Raw genomic sequence first — 16,984 nt, forward strand, 5'->3', positions numbered from 1 at the left:
CTTGGTTCTCTAAACAAGGGACAATTAAAATTCACAGACTGTGAAAGAATCACAATAAAGATGAAAAGATAGGAAATATTAATTTAAAAAATCATGTACACTTTTACAACCAAATGTAAATGCTTGTACTTTAGTGTCATTCATATAATTCTAAATAAAAATGAATAGGTATTATAAACCAATTTAATCAATTCTATTCAATTAAGCAAACATTTATTAAATACCTACGACATGTAAATCACTATACACAAAGATAAAAATGTAACTGCCCATGTCCTCAAGGACCCTGAATTTTACTTAAGGGATAGATATGAATGAATGAATGAATGAATGAATGAATGAATGAATGAATGAATGAATAACACAATAAAAACTTATTATGTGCCAGAAACTATCCTAGGCACCCAGGAAAAAAGACAGTAGTGATGTAATGAATCCTAACAAGGAGTTTACGTAATTGAAGTTAATGGTACATATAGGGTAAGACAGCCTGAGAAGGGGATTATTTTTGGAAACAGCTACAGGAATGAGGCACATAATCATAGTGAGGTTTAGCAGTGTTAAACTCAAATAGAAATTAGGGTCATTAAACCACTGTAGTAGCAAGTACCCTGACATGCCCAGGATGCCCTGCTAGCATAGGTTCTTAGATCTGCTTTTCTAAAAGGAAAGCTACTTTTGAAGGGTCAACAATGTTCTTTAATCACATTCACCAACAGAGAAAATACAAGTAGAGAAATAAAGACCAATAGACAGGGCTTCTAACTGTCTGACCATAAGCAATACATACATCACAGATCAACGGACATCTCTGTCAGACCACTACATGTATACATAGTTACTGGAGAAAGAAGCACCAATATCTGGCTTTTCAAAGCCATGGGGCTCCTTAACAGCTACCCAGAATTTTATCTGGTGCATGAACCTTCCAAAGAGTAAGCACCAAAGAAAAACCTCACCTCAGAGTATATCAACTCTCCACTCCTGTTCTATGGCTCACCTCACCAGTATCAGCACACAGACAGACAGCTCTCTACTCCTGCTCCAGGGCTCTGCATCCAACATAATTTGAACTTCACATTTACACATCTTCCTCCCCATGCAGTCTTCCTCCTGGAATTAACAAAAGATATGAACCTTCCTACAAAACAAGCCTCCCCTAATCAAGCTTCCTTTAATGGTCTCCACCTGATCCTAGCCACCCTCATACTTTCCATCTGTTAATGGGCAGGGAAGATCCTTAACTCCCATTAAAATTACAGATGAAGATGTGTTCCTCCTTTCTTGTGGAGGAAGACCATGCTATCAGAGAAATAATGACATGACTTGCCCTTGACTTTGTTTTGAGTGAGGGAGGGCTGTGCCCGACACCAGCCTTACTTCTCCTCCAGAGACATCTGAATCCAGTGACCAGATATTCATCAGGATGACTGGAGATGACCCAAGATGAGGCAATTGGAGTTAAGTGACTTGCCCAAGGTCACACAGCTAGTGAGTGTCAAGTATCTGAGGTGAGATTTGAACTCAGGTTTTCCTGACTCCTGAACTGGTGCTCTATCTACTGCACCACCTAGCTGCCCCTTAACATTACAACCACATGCAAGAATCCCTAAGGACTGAATATTGACTTAGTTTTAAAATGTGGCATTGACTGTATCATATGTGTTTCTATTTATTTTGTCAAGTATTTCCTAATTACATTTTAGTCTAGTTTGGGCTGCACTCAGGAGTGTTGCGAGACTGCCTTTTTGTATTTTGTATTTTGTATATTTCATGCCTTTTGTGTATAGAATTGTCATATCTTTCCAAAAGCAATAATAGTATTGTTTATTAAGAGGTGGAGGTCACTGGTAGAGTATAGGTCACCGATAGAGGACATGGGCAAGATGGCGACAGGGCTAGTGCGAAGAGGGCTCACTGGCTGTGGCCAATAGGTGTCTCGGTTGCTGCGGAGGCGCTTGCACCGCTCGCCACCCTCGGCGCTTCAGGTGACTGTTCGAGATGCTTTGAATCAGGCCATGGACGAAGAGCTGCAACGGAACCAGAAGGTCTTTCTGCTGGCAGAGGAGGTTGCCCAGTAGGATGGTGCCTACAAGGTCAGCAGAGGCTGAGTGGAAGAAGTACAGAGACAAGAGAATTATCTACACCCCCATATCCGAGATGGGCTTTGCCGGGATTGCCGTAGGGGCAGCCATGGCAGGATTGAGGCCAATTTGTGAATTCATGACCTTCAATTTCTCTATGCAAGCAATAGACCAGGTTAGAAATTATGCTGCCAAGACTTAACTTTATGTCAGGTAGGCTCAGCCTGTGCCCATTCAGGGGACCAAATGGTGCTTCTGCTGTGGTGGCTGCCCAGCATTCCCAATGTTTTGCAGCTTGGTATGGGCACTGTCCTGGATTAAAAGTGGTCAGTGCTTGGAGTGCAGAGGATTCAAAAGGCCTTATGAAATCAGCAATCTGGGATGACAATCCCATTGTTGTGCTGGAAAAGGAGTTGATGTATGGAGTTCCTTTTGAATTTACTGAGGAAGCTCAGTAGAAAGAAAACCTGATTTCCATTGGAAAAGCTAAAATAGAACAGGAGGGAACGCACAATACATTGGTTTCCCACTCATGATCTGTTGGCCATTGTTTGGAAGCAGCTGCTATTCTGTCTAAAGAGGGAGTGGAATGTGAGGTGATCAACCTGCATACCATTAGACCGATGGACATTGAGACCATCGAGTTCTGTGTGATGAAGACAATCACCTCGTGACTGTTGAAGGGGGCTGGCCCCAGTTTGGGGCGGGAGCTGAGATCTGTGCAAGGATAATGGAAGGTCCTGCGTTCAACTTCCTTGATGCTCCTGCAGTCCGAGTCACAGGGGCTGATGTTCCTATGCCTTATGCAAAGATTCTAGAAGAAAACTGTGTCCCTCAAGTCAAGGATATCATCTTTGCAGCCAAGAAAACACTAAATATCTAATTTGCACTTGACATTGAAGTCCCTGGGATTTCTTGCATGTAATTATTGCTTCAGAGTCTAGGATGTGATGTTGGTTCACACCCATAATTGTACTGGTCTGGAGCCACAAGGCCTCTGGGTACCATTTTGTGGAGGGAAGGTGTCAAAGCGCTTGAGTTAGGACCACTCTCCAGCTCAGTCGTGAGACCTTCCACCCTTTTGTGTCTGTTACAGTTAAGCTATTTCTGGTCCAAAGAAAGCTAATCAATAGAATGTTTCTGCCTCCATTGCCAACATTATGATGCATCAGAGGCATTGGCCTGATACTTATCTGTACAAAGGGAAAGTGTGATCTGGCCCTGTTGAGCTCTGTTTTGATAAGGAATAAATGCCTTTTGGTTCCATTAAAAAAAAAAAAAAGAGGTGGAAAGGGGATGTTATGGGTGTGGTAGCACATTTGATGACAAGATACCTAAGGTGGATACACACAAAGCATGGCTTGAAGGCAGCTAAATATTGTCTTTTTCTTTTTATTTAAATTTATTTATTTAACTTTTAACATTCATTTTCACAAAATTTTGGGTTCCAAGTTTTCTCCCTTTTTGTCCCCTCCCGCCACCCCAAAACACTAAACATTCTAATTGCCTCTACCAACAATCTGCCCTCTCTTCTATCATCCCTCTCTGCCCTTGTCCCCATCTTCTTTTTTGTCCTGTAGGGCCAAATAACTTTCTATGCCCCTTTACCTGTATTTCTTATTTCCTAGTGGCAAGAAGAGTACTCGACAGTTGTTCCTAAAACTTTGAGTTTCAACTTCTCTTACTCCCTCCCTCCCCACACCTTCCCTTTGGAAGGCAAGCAATTCAATATAGGCCAAACCTGTGTAGTTATGCAAATGCCTTCCATAACAGTCGTGTTGTATAAGACTAAGTATATTTCCCTCCATCCCATCCTGTCCCCCATTACTTCTATTCTCTCTTTTGATCCTGTCCCTCCCCATGTGTGTCAACCTCAAATTGCTCCCTCCTCCCCATGCCCTCCCTTCCATCATCCCCCACACCCTGCTTATCCCCTTATCCCCCACTTTCCTGTATCATAAGATAGGTTTTCATACCAAAATGAGTGTGCATTTTATTCCTTCCTTTAGTGGAATGTGATGAGAGTAAACTTCATGTTTTTCTCTCACCTCCCCTCTTTTTCCCTCCACTAATAAGTCTTTTGCTTGCCTCTTTTGTGAGAGATAATTTGCCCCATTCCATTTGTCCCTTTCTCCTCCTGATATATTTCTCTCTCACTGATTGATTTCATTTTTTTTAAGATATGATCCCATTCTCTTCAATTCACTCTGTGCACTCTGTCTCTATGTGTGGGTAATCCTATCCAGTACCCAGATGCTGAGTAGTTTCAAGAGTTACAAATATTGTCTTTCCATGTAGGAATGTAAACAGTTCAAATTTAGTAAGTCCCTTATGACTCCTCTTTGCTGTTTACGTTTTCATGCTTCTCTTCATTCTTGTGTTTGAAAGCCAAATTTTCTTTTCAGATCTGGTCTTTTTATCAAGAAGGCTTGAAAGTCCTCTATTTCATTGAAAGACCATTGAAAGACCCTGAAGTATTATACTCAGTTTTTCTGGGTAGGTGATTCTTGGTTTTAGTCCTAATTCCATTGACTTCTGGAATGTCCTATTCCACATCCTTCAATCCCTTAATGTAGAAGCTGCCAGATCTTGTGTTATCCTGATTGTATTTCCACAGTACTTGAATTGTTCCTTTCTAGCTGCTTGCAATATTTTCTCCTTGGCCTGGGAACTCTGGAATTTGGCCACAATATCCCTAAGAGTTTCTCTTTTTGGATCTCTTTCAGGTGGTGATCTGGGGATTCCTTGAATACTTATTTTGCCCTCTGGTTCTAGAATATCAGGGCAGTTTTCCTTGATAATTTCATGAAAGATGATGTCTAGGCTCTTTTTTTTGATCATGGCTTTCAGGTAGTCCCATAATTTTTAAATTGTCTCTCCTGGATCTATTTTCCAGGTCAGTTGTTTTTCCAATGAGATATTTCACATTATCTTCCATTTTTTCATTCTTTTGGTTTTGTTTTGTGATTTCTTGGTTTCTCATAAAGTCATTAGCCTCCATCTGTTCCATTCTAATTTTGAAAGAGCTATTTTCTTCAGTGAGTTTTTGAACCTCCTTTTCCGTTTGGCTAATTGTGCTTTTGAAAGCATTCTTCTCCTCATTGGCTTTTTGAACCTCTTTTGCCAATTGAGTTAGCCTATTTTTCAAGGTGTTATTTTCTTCAGCATTTTTTGGGGTCTCCTTTAGCAGGGTGTTTACTTGTTTTTCATGCTTTGCTTGCATGTCTCTCATTTCTCTTCCCAGTTTTTCCTCCACCTCTCTAAGCTGATTTTCAAAATCCTTTTTGAGCTCTTCCATGGCCTGAGCCCATTGAGTAGGCTGGGATACAGAAGCCTTGACTTCTGTGTCTTTCCCTGATGGTAAGCATTGTTCTTCCTCATCAGAAAGGAAAGGAGGAAATATCTGTTCACCAAGAAAGTAACCTCCTACAGTCTTATTTTTTTCCCTTTTCTGGGCATTTTGCCAGCCAGTGACTTGACTTCTGAATATTCTCTTCACACTCACTTTGCCTCCAGATCTGCCCAGCCAGCACTTGGGATCTGAGATTCAAATGCTGCTTAGCAGCCTCAGGGCTTTTGGTGGGGGCAGGACTGTTATTCAGTATGAGATTAAGTTCAGCTGCTCAGGCTGGGGCAGGGCCACCACAAGGGGCTCAGTTCCCTCAGGTGGTTTATGCAGAGACCTTCAACAATGGATCTGTGCTCCTGCCTGCTTAGGGAGCCCTGGTCTGCTCCTGCCTCCACTGCTGCATCCCGACAGGGCCTGAGTTATGGGGGCACCCCACTCCCCTCTCAACCTGCCAAAAAGACCCTCTCAATGACCCTTGTCACCTTTGGGTGGAGGGACCTACGTGGCTGCTAGAGATTCCATCCTTCAAGCCTGCATCTGATTGGCTCCTCTGAGTGCTGGGTGGCCAAGGCAGGACTGGGCTCTGCTCTAGTTCTGCAGTGCAACCTACCTTTTGGGAGAGGTTTTCAGGCTCTCTGGAACAGAAATCTCGTCCGCTCCATTGTTCTGTGGCTTCTGCTGCTCCAGAATTTGTTGGGAGGTCTTTTTTACAGATATTTTATGGGCTGTGGGTTCGGAGCTAGCGTATGTGTCTCTTTCTACTCCACCATCTTGGCTCCACCCCTAAAATTTCTAAGGTACAAAGAAAATATCAAAAATAATATGAGAGACCAAACAAAGAAGGAAGGGAAACAAAATAAGGTTCCCTATGCTAACATGCACATTTCTTAATACAGAAATTGAGATGCATAGTTTCATATAGGCCAATATGTGAGTTGTGGAGAGTGTGAGTGAAGAAAAATATGCTGAGAAATAAGCATACAAAAGACAGTGGGAAAGTTATTAAAAATATAAACACAAAACTATTTTTTATAAGCAATATTTAAATTCCAGTGTTCAAGTTCCTTATTGTGACCCATGGCATCATCACAAATAGTCTTTCTAAATTAAAAAAAAAAAAATCCAAGCCATGACAGAACATTTGGTTTGCAACTATATCCTAGGATTGAAATTAATGGGGATGGGGAGTGAAAATTCATCTTAAAGACAGTATTTAGATGGTAGAAAGATACACATATGCTAGCTCCAAACCTAAAGCCCATAAAAAACCTGTAAAGAAGAATTCCCAACAAGTACTGGAGCAGCAGAAGCCACAGAAAAGAGGAGGAGCAGAGGAGATTTCTGTTCCAGAGAGACTTGAAAAACTGGCACGAAAAGTCCTTCTCTCACAAGACCCAGAGCAGAGCCCAGCCCTGCCTTGGCCACGCGGCATGGAGAGGAGCAGATGTGAGCAGGCTTCAGAGATGGAATCTCCAGTGGCAATACAGGCCCCCACACCCACAGGCAGTAAAGGTCAGTGAGAGAGTCTTTTCAGCTCGCTGAGAGGGGACCAGGGTGCCCCCCAAAGCTCAGGCACCCATGGGAGGCAGCAGCAGAGGCAGCCACGGAGAGGGGCTCCCAAAGCAGGTAGGAGCACAGATCCATTCTTGAAGGTCTACCCATAAACCCCCTGAGGGAACTGAGCACCATGTGGTAGACCTGCCCCAGCCTGAGCAGCTGAACTTAATCTCATACTGAATAACAGTCCTGCCCCCACCAAAAGCCCTGAGGCTGCTAAGCAGCATTTGAATCTCAGATCCCAAGTGCTGGCTGGGCAGATCTGGAGGCAAAGTGAGTGTGAAGAGAATATTCAGAAGTCAAGTCACTGGCTGGCAAAATGCCCAGAAAAGGGGAAAAAATAAGACTGTAGGAGGTTACTTTCTTGGTGAACAGATATTTCCTCCCTTCCTTTCTGATGAGGAAGAACAATGCTTACCATCAGGGAAAGACACAGAAGTCAAGGCTTCTGTATCCCAGCCTACTCAATGGGCTCAGGCCATGGAAGAGCTCAAAAAGGATTTTGAAAATCAGCTTAGAGAGGTGGAGGAAAAACTGGGAAGAGAAATGAGAGACATGCAAGCAAAGCATGAAAAACAAGTAAACACCCTGCTAAAGGAGACCCCAAAAAATGCTGAAGAAAATAACACCTTGAAAAATAGGCTAACTCAATTGGCAAAAGAGGTTCAAAAAGCCAATGAGGAGAAGAATGCTTTCAAAAGCACAATTAGCCAAACGGAAAAGGAGGTTCAAAAGCTCACTGAAGAAAATAGCTCTTTCAAAATTAGAATGGAACAGATGGAGGCTAATGACTTTATGAGAAACCAAGAAATCACAAAACAAAACCAAAAGAATGAAAAAATGGAAGATAATGTGAAATATCTCATTGGAAAAACAACTGACCTGGAAAATAGATCCAGGAGAGACAATTTAAAAATTATGGGACTACCTGAAAGCCATGATCAAAAAAAGAGCCTAGACATCATCTTTCATGAAATTATCAAGGAAAACTGCCCTGATATTCTAGAACCAGAGGGCAAAATAAGTATTCAAGGAATCCCCAGATCACCACCTGAAAGAGATCCAAAAAGAGAAACTCTTAGGGATATTGTGGCCAAATTCCAGAGTTCCCAGGCCAAGGAGAAAATATTGCAAGCAGCTAGAAAGGAACAATTCAAGTACTGTGGAAATATAATCAGGATAACACAAGATCTGGCAGCTTCTACATTAAGGGATCGAAGGGCGTGGAATAGGATATTCCAGAAGTCAATGGAACTAGGACTAAAACCAAGAATCACCTACCCAGAAAAACTGAGTATAATACTTCAGGGTCTTTCAATGGTCTTTCAATGAAATAGAGGACTTTCAAGCCTTCTTGATAAAAAGACCAGATCTGAAAAGAAAATTTGGCTTTCAAACATAAGAATGAAGAGAAGCATGAAAACGTAAACAGCAAGGAGAAGTCATAAGGGACTTACTAAATTTGAACTGTTTACATTCCTACATGGAAAGACAATATTTTTAACTCTTGAAACTATTCAGTATCTAGGGTACTGGATGGGATTACTCACACACACATGCACACACACACACGCACACACACATAGAGACAGAGTGCACAGAGTGAATTGAAGAGGATGGGATCATATCTTAAAAAAATGAAATCAATCAGTGAGAGAGAAATATATCAGGAGGAGAAAGGGACAAATGGAATGGGGCAAATTATCTCTCACAAAAGAGGCAAGCAAAAGACTTATTAGTGGAGGGAAAAAGAGGGGAGGTGAGAGAAAAACATGAAGTTTACTCTCATCACATTCCACTAAAGGAAGGAATAAAATGCACACTCATTTTGGTATGAAAACTTATCTTATGATACATTAAAGTGGGGGATAAGGGGATAAGCAGGGTGTGGGGGATGATGGAAGGGAGGGCATGGGGAGGAGGGAGCAATTTGAGGTTGACACACATGGGGAGGGACAGGATCAAAAGAGAGAATAGAAGTAATGGGGGACAGGATAGGATGGATGGAAATATACCTAGTCTTATACAACATGACTATCATGTAAGTCATTTGAAAAACTACACAGATTTGGCCTATATTGAATTGCTTGCCTTCCAAAGGGAAGGTGTGGGGAGGGAGGGAGTAAGAGAAGTTGGAACTCAAAGTTTTAGGAACAACTGTCGAGTACTCTTCTTGCCACTAGGAAATAAGAAATACAGGCAAAGGGGTACAGAAAGTTATTTGGCCCTACAGGACAAAAAAGAAGACGGGGACAAGGGCAGAGTGGGATGATAGAAGAGAGAGCAGATTGGTGACAGGGGTCATTAGAATGTTTGGTGTTTTGGGGTGGCGGGAGGGGACAAAAGGGGAGAAAATTTGGAACCCAAAAGTTTGTGAAAATGAATGTTGAGAGTTAAATACATAATTAAATAAATTTTGAAAAAAAAGAAATTTTAATGTACTTATAGTAGGCTTTCTACTATATTATGAGGAAAGTATAATGGAAATCAGATAAACCTATAACAGCAATATTGTTAACCTATTTACATTCTTTTGGTCTTTAGGTCAGTTTGATTTTGTTTCTGTTCTGAATTTGATCATCTAGGATACCCCTCTTCTTCTTGAATTCTCAAATGAGATTAAATCAGGGCCTTTTATTAAAGTTAGATGAGCAACTCTTTCTAGATTATGAGTTGACTTTTTTGTGTATTCTTCCTTTGGATCACTCCACTGATAGTCACTTCCTCAACTTTCCCATTTAATACCCACTACCATACTCTTGTCTCTAGGATTAATATGAATAACAAATTCAGTGAATTGGTGAAATTATTCTAATTCACACTGTATATTTGCATTGAACAGGAACTAATCATCATACATTACCTAATTATAACTTTTAATAGTGCAAATTTGAAAACATTCAACCACTTAATCGGATTCCTCATCCACACAAATTGAGACCATTTAATTATAAGCAATACTTTTAGCCTTTTTCTGTTGGAAATTTTTTTTAAATTGTTAGTTAGCCATGTCTTCTTTCTAATAAAGTTTAAGGAAAGAAAGATAAAAGAAAAAGAAAGAAATATGTTCCCAAAGGAGAAATATCTGAATCTCACATTGCACCTTTTTCCTTAAATAAGGACAATCAATTTCATTAAAAGAATTTGTTAATATACAACTATATGAAATCAATCAAGAAACACTGATGAAGAGTGTAGTATGTTTCAGGCACTTTAAAAGGCTCTGGGGATACTAGGACAAATAGTAAAATGATTCCTGTAAAACAATCATCATAATTGCCCATATCAATAACAAAACCAAGACAAATCATATGATTATCTCAATAGATGCAGAAAAAAAAACTTTTGACAAAATATAACACTGATTCCTACTAAAAACATTTGAGTGCATAGGAATAAATGGACCTTTCCTTAAAATGACAAATAGTATCTATTTGAAAACATCAACAAGGAGGCAGAGGCAAGATGACAGAGTGAAGGCAGGGTCTCCCCAGAGTTCTACCCCAACCCCCTCCAAATAACTTTAAATAATGACTCTACACAAATTCCAGAGTATCTGAATGCACAAAAAGATGGGGTGAAACATTTTTCCAGTCCAAGACATATTAGAATGTTGGCTAGAAAAGTCTATTGCACCAAGGTGAGGGAAAAGCACAGTTCAGTGCAGGCTGTGTCAGCACAGACTGTGCACAAATAAACTAGGAGCAGGCCTTGGGAGTTACTGAATCAGTAGCAGCTACTGCCTCTGGAGTTCTCACACCATAAATGATGAGGGGGTCAAACAACTGGTCAGAAGGAGACTACAGGGGTCTCTTTGATATCACTGATGCAATATTGTTGCTTTGCCCATACTTGAATCCAGATCATAGTCCTATGTGGCAGTCACAAGGTGAGGAAGAACACTAGCAGAACAGATCTTGTGAACAAAATGGGACATGGCCTGTCCTCACAGTTCCAAGGCAAAAAAAGAATGTCTGTGATCTCTCACAGATGAGAGCATATGCCTGAATAGCACTAAGTACCTCTCCATAGATCATACTTCCTTGGATGAACTTAAAATTTACAGGACACTAGAAGTATCTCTGAAAACACATGCACAAAACCCCTCCACCCTAGAAACAGAACCCTACTTTAACAAAGAATGAAAAGTCAAGTAATGGCTGGAAAAATGAGGAAACAACAGGAAAAAATAAACCGAGAAAAAATTCTGACCAAAGAAAATTACTATGGTGACAAGGAAGATCAAAAAACACACTCAGAAGAAGGTAACAGTCAAAGCCCCTACATACAAAACATCTTAGAAAAAATATGAATTGGTCTCAGGTCATATAAAAGCTTAAAAAGGATTTTAAAAATCAAGTAGGAGAGGTAGAGGAAAAATAAGGAACAGAAATGAGAGTGATGAAAGAAAATCATGTAAAAACAATTCAATAACTTGGTAAAGGAAGCACACACACACACACACACACACACACACACACACAAACTGAAGAAAATAACACCTCGAGAAAACAGACTAAGCCAAATGATAAAAAAGATACAAAAAGCCAACAAGGAAAAAGAGTACCTTAAAAAACAGAACTGGCGAAATGGAAAATGAGACACAAAAATTCACTGAAGAAAAAAGCTCCTTAAATAATTTAAAATCATTATTGTGATAAGATATAAGTAGATTGAATTTAATCAAAGGATGAAGGATGTAACTGAGAAGACATATATAAGTATAGTATAAGTTAAATTAAGGAGAAAGAGTGGACTAAGAACAGTGGGTATCAGAGAAGCCTTCCTGAAGGTGACTACTGAGTGGAGTCCTAAAGGAAGACAGAATTTTGAGAAACACTTTGCCTGGGATATATTCCTAAGGATAGGAATATATAAGAACATATATTAGGAATATATCCTAAAGATAGGAATATATCCCAGGCAAAGGGAATATATCTACAATAGCAAGTAGGAAGGAAATAGAGGGAGGAATGCTAGTATTTTAATATGACTGGAACACAGTAAAATCTGTTAATACTTTAATTAAAGCTATTAATCTATCAAAAATGTTGAAAAAAACAAAACACTGCACTAACATTTTTAAGTGTCATATTATTTCTTCCTAAAGCAGATTGCTGTCTAATTGAGGAAATTAGAATTAAAAACAAATATATATTTCTAATAACTAAGATAGAAAATGTGTCAAATAAATGAAATAGACAGAATATGTTATAAGAGTTAATATAAAGGCAACAAGAAATTTGGGGAGAGTGCTAAAGGAGAAGGTAGTATGGGGGTTGAAAAAGATGAAAAGAATTCAATGTAGCAATAAAGGAAGGGGAAAGCATTCCAGGCAAATGAAAAGAGGCTAAAGTAAGATGGAGGGTGGTAATATCTCCATTAAAAAGAAACTTTGGGCAGAGCAAAGATGGTGGCATAGAAAGATGCACATAATGTAGTTCTTCCCCTACAGCTGTCAACAGATTCTGGAGCAGCAGAGGATGAAGAGAAACAGAGTGGAGGAGACTTCCAGCCCAGAGTGACCAGGAGGGCCAACAGGAGAGGTCTGTCAGGCTGGATATGGAGCAGAGCACAGCCCAGCCTGGGCCATGCAGTGCCAGGAGAAGTAGTCCTCAGGGGCCAGAATCCCCAGCAACAGCAGCAGCTGTTCACAGATCCCTCAGCCCACAGGCACCAAGGGCAGCTTGAAAGGTAAATGAAGGGGCTTTTTTATCACCATGACAAGGAAGCAGGATCATCCCTTAGCATTGGTCCCAGGCAGCTGCACTAGCTGTGGCTGCGGTGGCTGACTGTGGTCTCTGCAGACAGCAGCCAAGTCCATTGTTCCATGGTTGGAGCACTCAACATAAAGCCACTGGGGGAACTAAGCAGCTGATCTGACCCTCAGCCACCAGCCTGGTCAAGGAGTAAACTATTCCCATTGGTTCTGCCACTTTAGAGGAACTGAGAACTTGCAGGTCCCCAGAATATACCCTACTCTTGAAAAAAGACCAAAAAGTCAAGTAACTGGTTGGGAAAATGCCCACAAAAGGGAAAAAAAAAAAACATAAGACTACAGAAGGTTACATTCTTGGTGAGTAGGTATTCTCTCCCATCCTTTTGGATGAGGAAGAACAATGTTTATCATCAAGACATCAGTATCCAAAGTTCCTAAATAAATATACAATTGTCCCAGGCTATGGAGGAGTCCAAAAAGGATTTTGAAAATGAAGTAGCAGAAGTGGAGGAAAAATTGGGAGGTGTAATGCAAGAAAATCATGAAAAGCAAGTCAACAGCTTGCTAAAACAGATCCAAAAAATGATGAAGAAAATAACACCTTTAAAAATAGGCTAACTCAATTGGCAAAAGAGGTCCAAAATGCCAATGAGGAGAGAAATGCTTTAAAAAGCAGAATTAGCCAAATGGAAAAGGAGGTTCAAAAGCTCTCTGAATAAAATGGTTTTTAAAAAATAGAATGGAACATATAGAAGGTAATGATTTTATGAGAAACCAAGGAATTACAAAACAAAAGCAAAAGAATGAAAAAATGGAAGGTAATGTGAAATATCTCACTGGAAAAACAACTGGCATGGAAAATAGATCCAGGAGAGAAAATAAAAAAAAAAAATATGGGACTACCTGAAAGCCATGATAAAAAAAAGACCTTAGACATCATCTTGCATGACATTATCAAAGAAAACTGCCCTGATATTCTAGTACCAAAGGGCAAAGTAAACATTGAAAGAATCCACAGATAACCTCTTGAAAGAGATCCAAAAGGAGAAACTCCTAGGAATGTTGTAGCCAAATTCCAGAGTTCTCAGGTCAAGGAAAAAATATTGCAAGTAGCTAGAAAGAAACAATTCAAGTACTGTGGAAATACAATCAGGGTAACACAAGATCTAGCAGCTTTTACATTAAGGAATTGAAAGGCTTAGAACAGGATATTCCAGAAGTCAAAGGAACTAGGATTAAAACCAAGAATCACCTACTCAGCAAAACTAAGTATAATACTTCAGAGGAAAAACTGGTCATTCAATGAAATAGACGACTTTCAAGCATTCTTCATGAAAAGACCAGAACTGAATACAAAGCTTGACTTTCAAACATAAGAATCTAGAAAAATATGAGAAGGTAAATAGGAAAGAAAAATCATTAAGGACTTTCTAAAGTTGAACTGTTTACATTCCTACATTGAAGGATTATATTTACAACTCTTGAAACTTTTCTCTGTATCTGGGTAGTTGGAGGACTTACACACACATACACACACACATTCATATATGTATATGTATATATATATATATATATAAATATGTATATATATACATATATATATGTGTGTGTGTGTGTGTGTGTGTGTGTGTGTGTGTGTGTGTGTGTGTGCATGAGGGCACAGGGTGAGTTGAATAAGAAGCGATCATATCTAAAAAAATATAATTAAGAGATGAGAGAGGATATATTGGGAGGAGAAAGTGAGAAATCGAATGGGACAAATCATCTCTAATGGAAGAGGCAAGAAAAAAGCTTTTCTAATGGAGGGGAAAAGCGGGGAGGTGAGAAGGAAAAAGTGAAGATTACTCTCATCACATTTGGCTCAAGGAAGGAATAACATGCACACTAAATTTGGTATGAAAATCTATCTTACAGAAAAGTAGGGGAAAAGGGGATAATCAGGGTTGGGGGTATGATGGAAGGGAGAGCAAATGGGAGGGAAGGGAGCAATTAGAAGTAAACACTCCTCTGGAGGGACAAGGTCAAAAGAGAGAATTTAAGAAATAGGGGGTAGGGTAGGATGAAGGGAAATATAGCTAGTTCTATACAGCATGACTATTATGGAAGTCATTTCTAAAATTACACATGTATAAGCTATATTGAATTGCTTCCTTTTTCAGAGGGGATGGGTGGGGAGGGAGGAAGGAAGAAAAGTTGGAATTCAAAGTTTTAGGAACAAAGGTTGAGAATTGTTTTTCCATACAACTGGGGAAAAAGAAATACAGGTAATGGAGTACAGAAATTTATCTTGCCCTACAGCACAAGAGAGAAGATGAGAATAAGGGACAAGAGGGGTGTTAGTAGGGAGGTCACATTGGTGGAAGAGGCAATCAGAATGCAAAGCATTTTGGGGTGAGGGAGGAGAGAGATGGGGAGAACAATTCCACAAATTTTGTGGAAATGAATGTTGAAAACTTAAAATAAATAAATTAATTAATTAATTAAAAAAAGAAACTTTGAACTGAAGCTTTAAAAGTTAATTTTGCTTTCCCAGATGACATCCCCCCCCCAACCACACCTCTTTATTATACTAAGAATCATTGTCAACATTTTAATTATATTACTCAAAATATTGTCACATTAAAAATGAGAAGACGCAATAAAATACAGAGTATTGGTTTTCAGACAATGCATCTAATGTTCTGGTTTATAGTATACATGGAGAGGATGAGTGGACCATTTGAAAATAACAGTGAGAAATGGCATGGGCATGAAAAAATATTCCTTTATCTTTATCAATTAAAATATTGTTAAATGGAAGTTAAATATTTGAAAATTAACTGAATGGAAAAATAAGAGTTTGTGTCTGTCTCTCACATTTCTGTCTCTCTGTATGTCTCTCACATTTATACATATATAGACATACATACACACATGGTAGAAGCCAGTTATGTCAAACATTTGTTATGCACCTACTATGTTCCATTCAAATGGCAGTATAGTCCATACAAAACTGACTAAGGAGTTGAAAAGATCTGAATTCATGTCTTGCCTCTAACATATTCTTGTTATATGATCTTGGTTAATTGATTAAGTTTTCCATTATTTCTCAATTCATTCAGCTCCTTAAGTCTTTAAGTTACATTTGAATTGGAGATCTGTATTAGTGGAAGGAGTTTCCATTAGTGCATTCTTCCTTTGATATAGGTTGCATTCATTTACATTTTTAATTTTTATTTTGTTTTTATATTTTATTTTTTATATTAATTTTATTTGTTTTCAGCGTTTTACAATCACTACCATACAACTTAGATTATTTTTCTCCCTCCCTCCCTGAGACAGCATACAATTTTAACATATTCTATACATACATCCTTATTAAATACATTTTCACTATAGTCATGTTGAGTAGAAGAGTTAAAATGAATGGGAGAAATCATATAACAAACCAAACCATAATACAAAGAAAATGATCTGCTACATTGTGCAATTGAATCCCAAAGTTCTTTCTCTGGGTATGGAACTTATTTTGCCTTAAAAGACCATTGGGAATTTTTTTAAGTCATTGCATTGCAATGAAGTTCCAAGTCTACCAGAAAATCTCTCGCACACTGTGGTCGTTGCTGTGCAAAACATTCTCCTGGTTCTGCTCCTTTTGCTCAGCATCAGATCATATAAGTCTTTCCAGGCCTCTCTGAAGTCTTCTCGTTCATCTTTTCTTATAGCAAAATATTATTCCATTACATTCATATAATATAATTTATTCAGCCATTCCCCAATTGATGGACATCCCCTTGATTTCCAGTTTTTGGCCAACACAAAGAGGGCTTTTATAAATATTTTTGTACATGTAGGACTCTTTCCAATTTTTATGATTTCTTGGGGATACAGTCCTAGAAGTGATATTGCTGGTTCAAAGGGTATGCACATTTTTGTAGCCCCTTGGGAGTAGTTCCAAATTGCTCTCCAGAATGGTTGGATCAGCTCACAGCTCCACCAACAATGAATTAGTGTTCCAACTCTCCCACATCTTTTCCAACATTTATCATCTAACTGTTCTGTCATGGAGCCAATCTGATAGGTGTGATGTGGTATATCAGAGTTGTTTTGATTTGCATCTCTCTAATCAATAGTGATTTATAGCATTTTTTCATATGATTATAGATATCTTTAATTTCATCCTCTGAAAAATGCCTGTTCATATCTTTTGACCACTTATCAATTGGGGAATGACTTGTATTCTTGTACATGTGACTCAGTTCTCTATATATTGTATAAATAAGGCCTTTATCACAG

At 39.1% G+C, this 16,984-nt stretch overlaps 1 pseudogene; it reads left to right on the forward strand.

Annotated features, from left to right (window-relative positions):
• Positions 1–1,886: 1,886 nt before the first annotated feature.
• Positions 1,887–2,988, forward strand: LOC140510443 (pyruvate dehydrogenase E1 component subunit beta, mitochondrial-like; annotated as a pseudogene).
• The last annotated feature ends 13,996 nt before the right edge of the window (positions 2,989–16,984 follow it).

This window comes from Notamacropus eugenii, chromosome 6, assembly GCF_028372415.1.
Source record: "Notamacropus eugenii isolate mMacEug1 chromosome 6, mMacEug1.pri_v2, whole genome shotgun sequence".
In the NCBI taxonomy this organism is placed as follows: Eukaryota; Metazoa; Chordata; class Mammalia; order Diprotodontia; family Macropodidae; genus Notamacropus; species Notamacropus eugenii.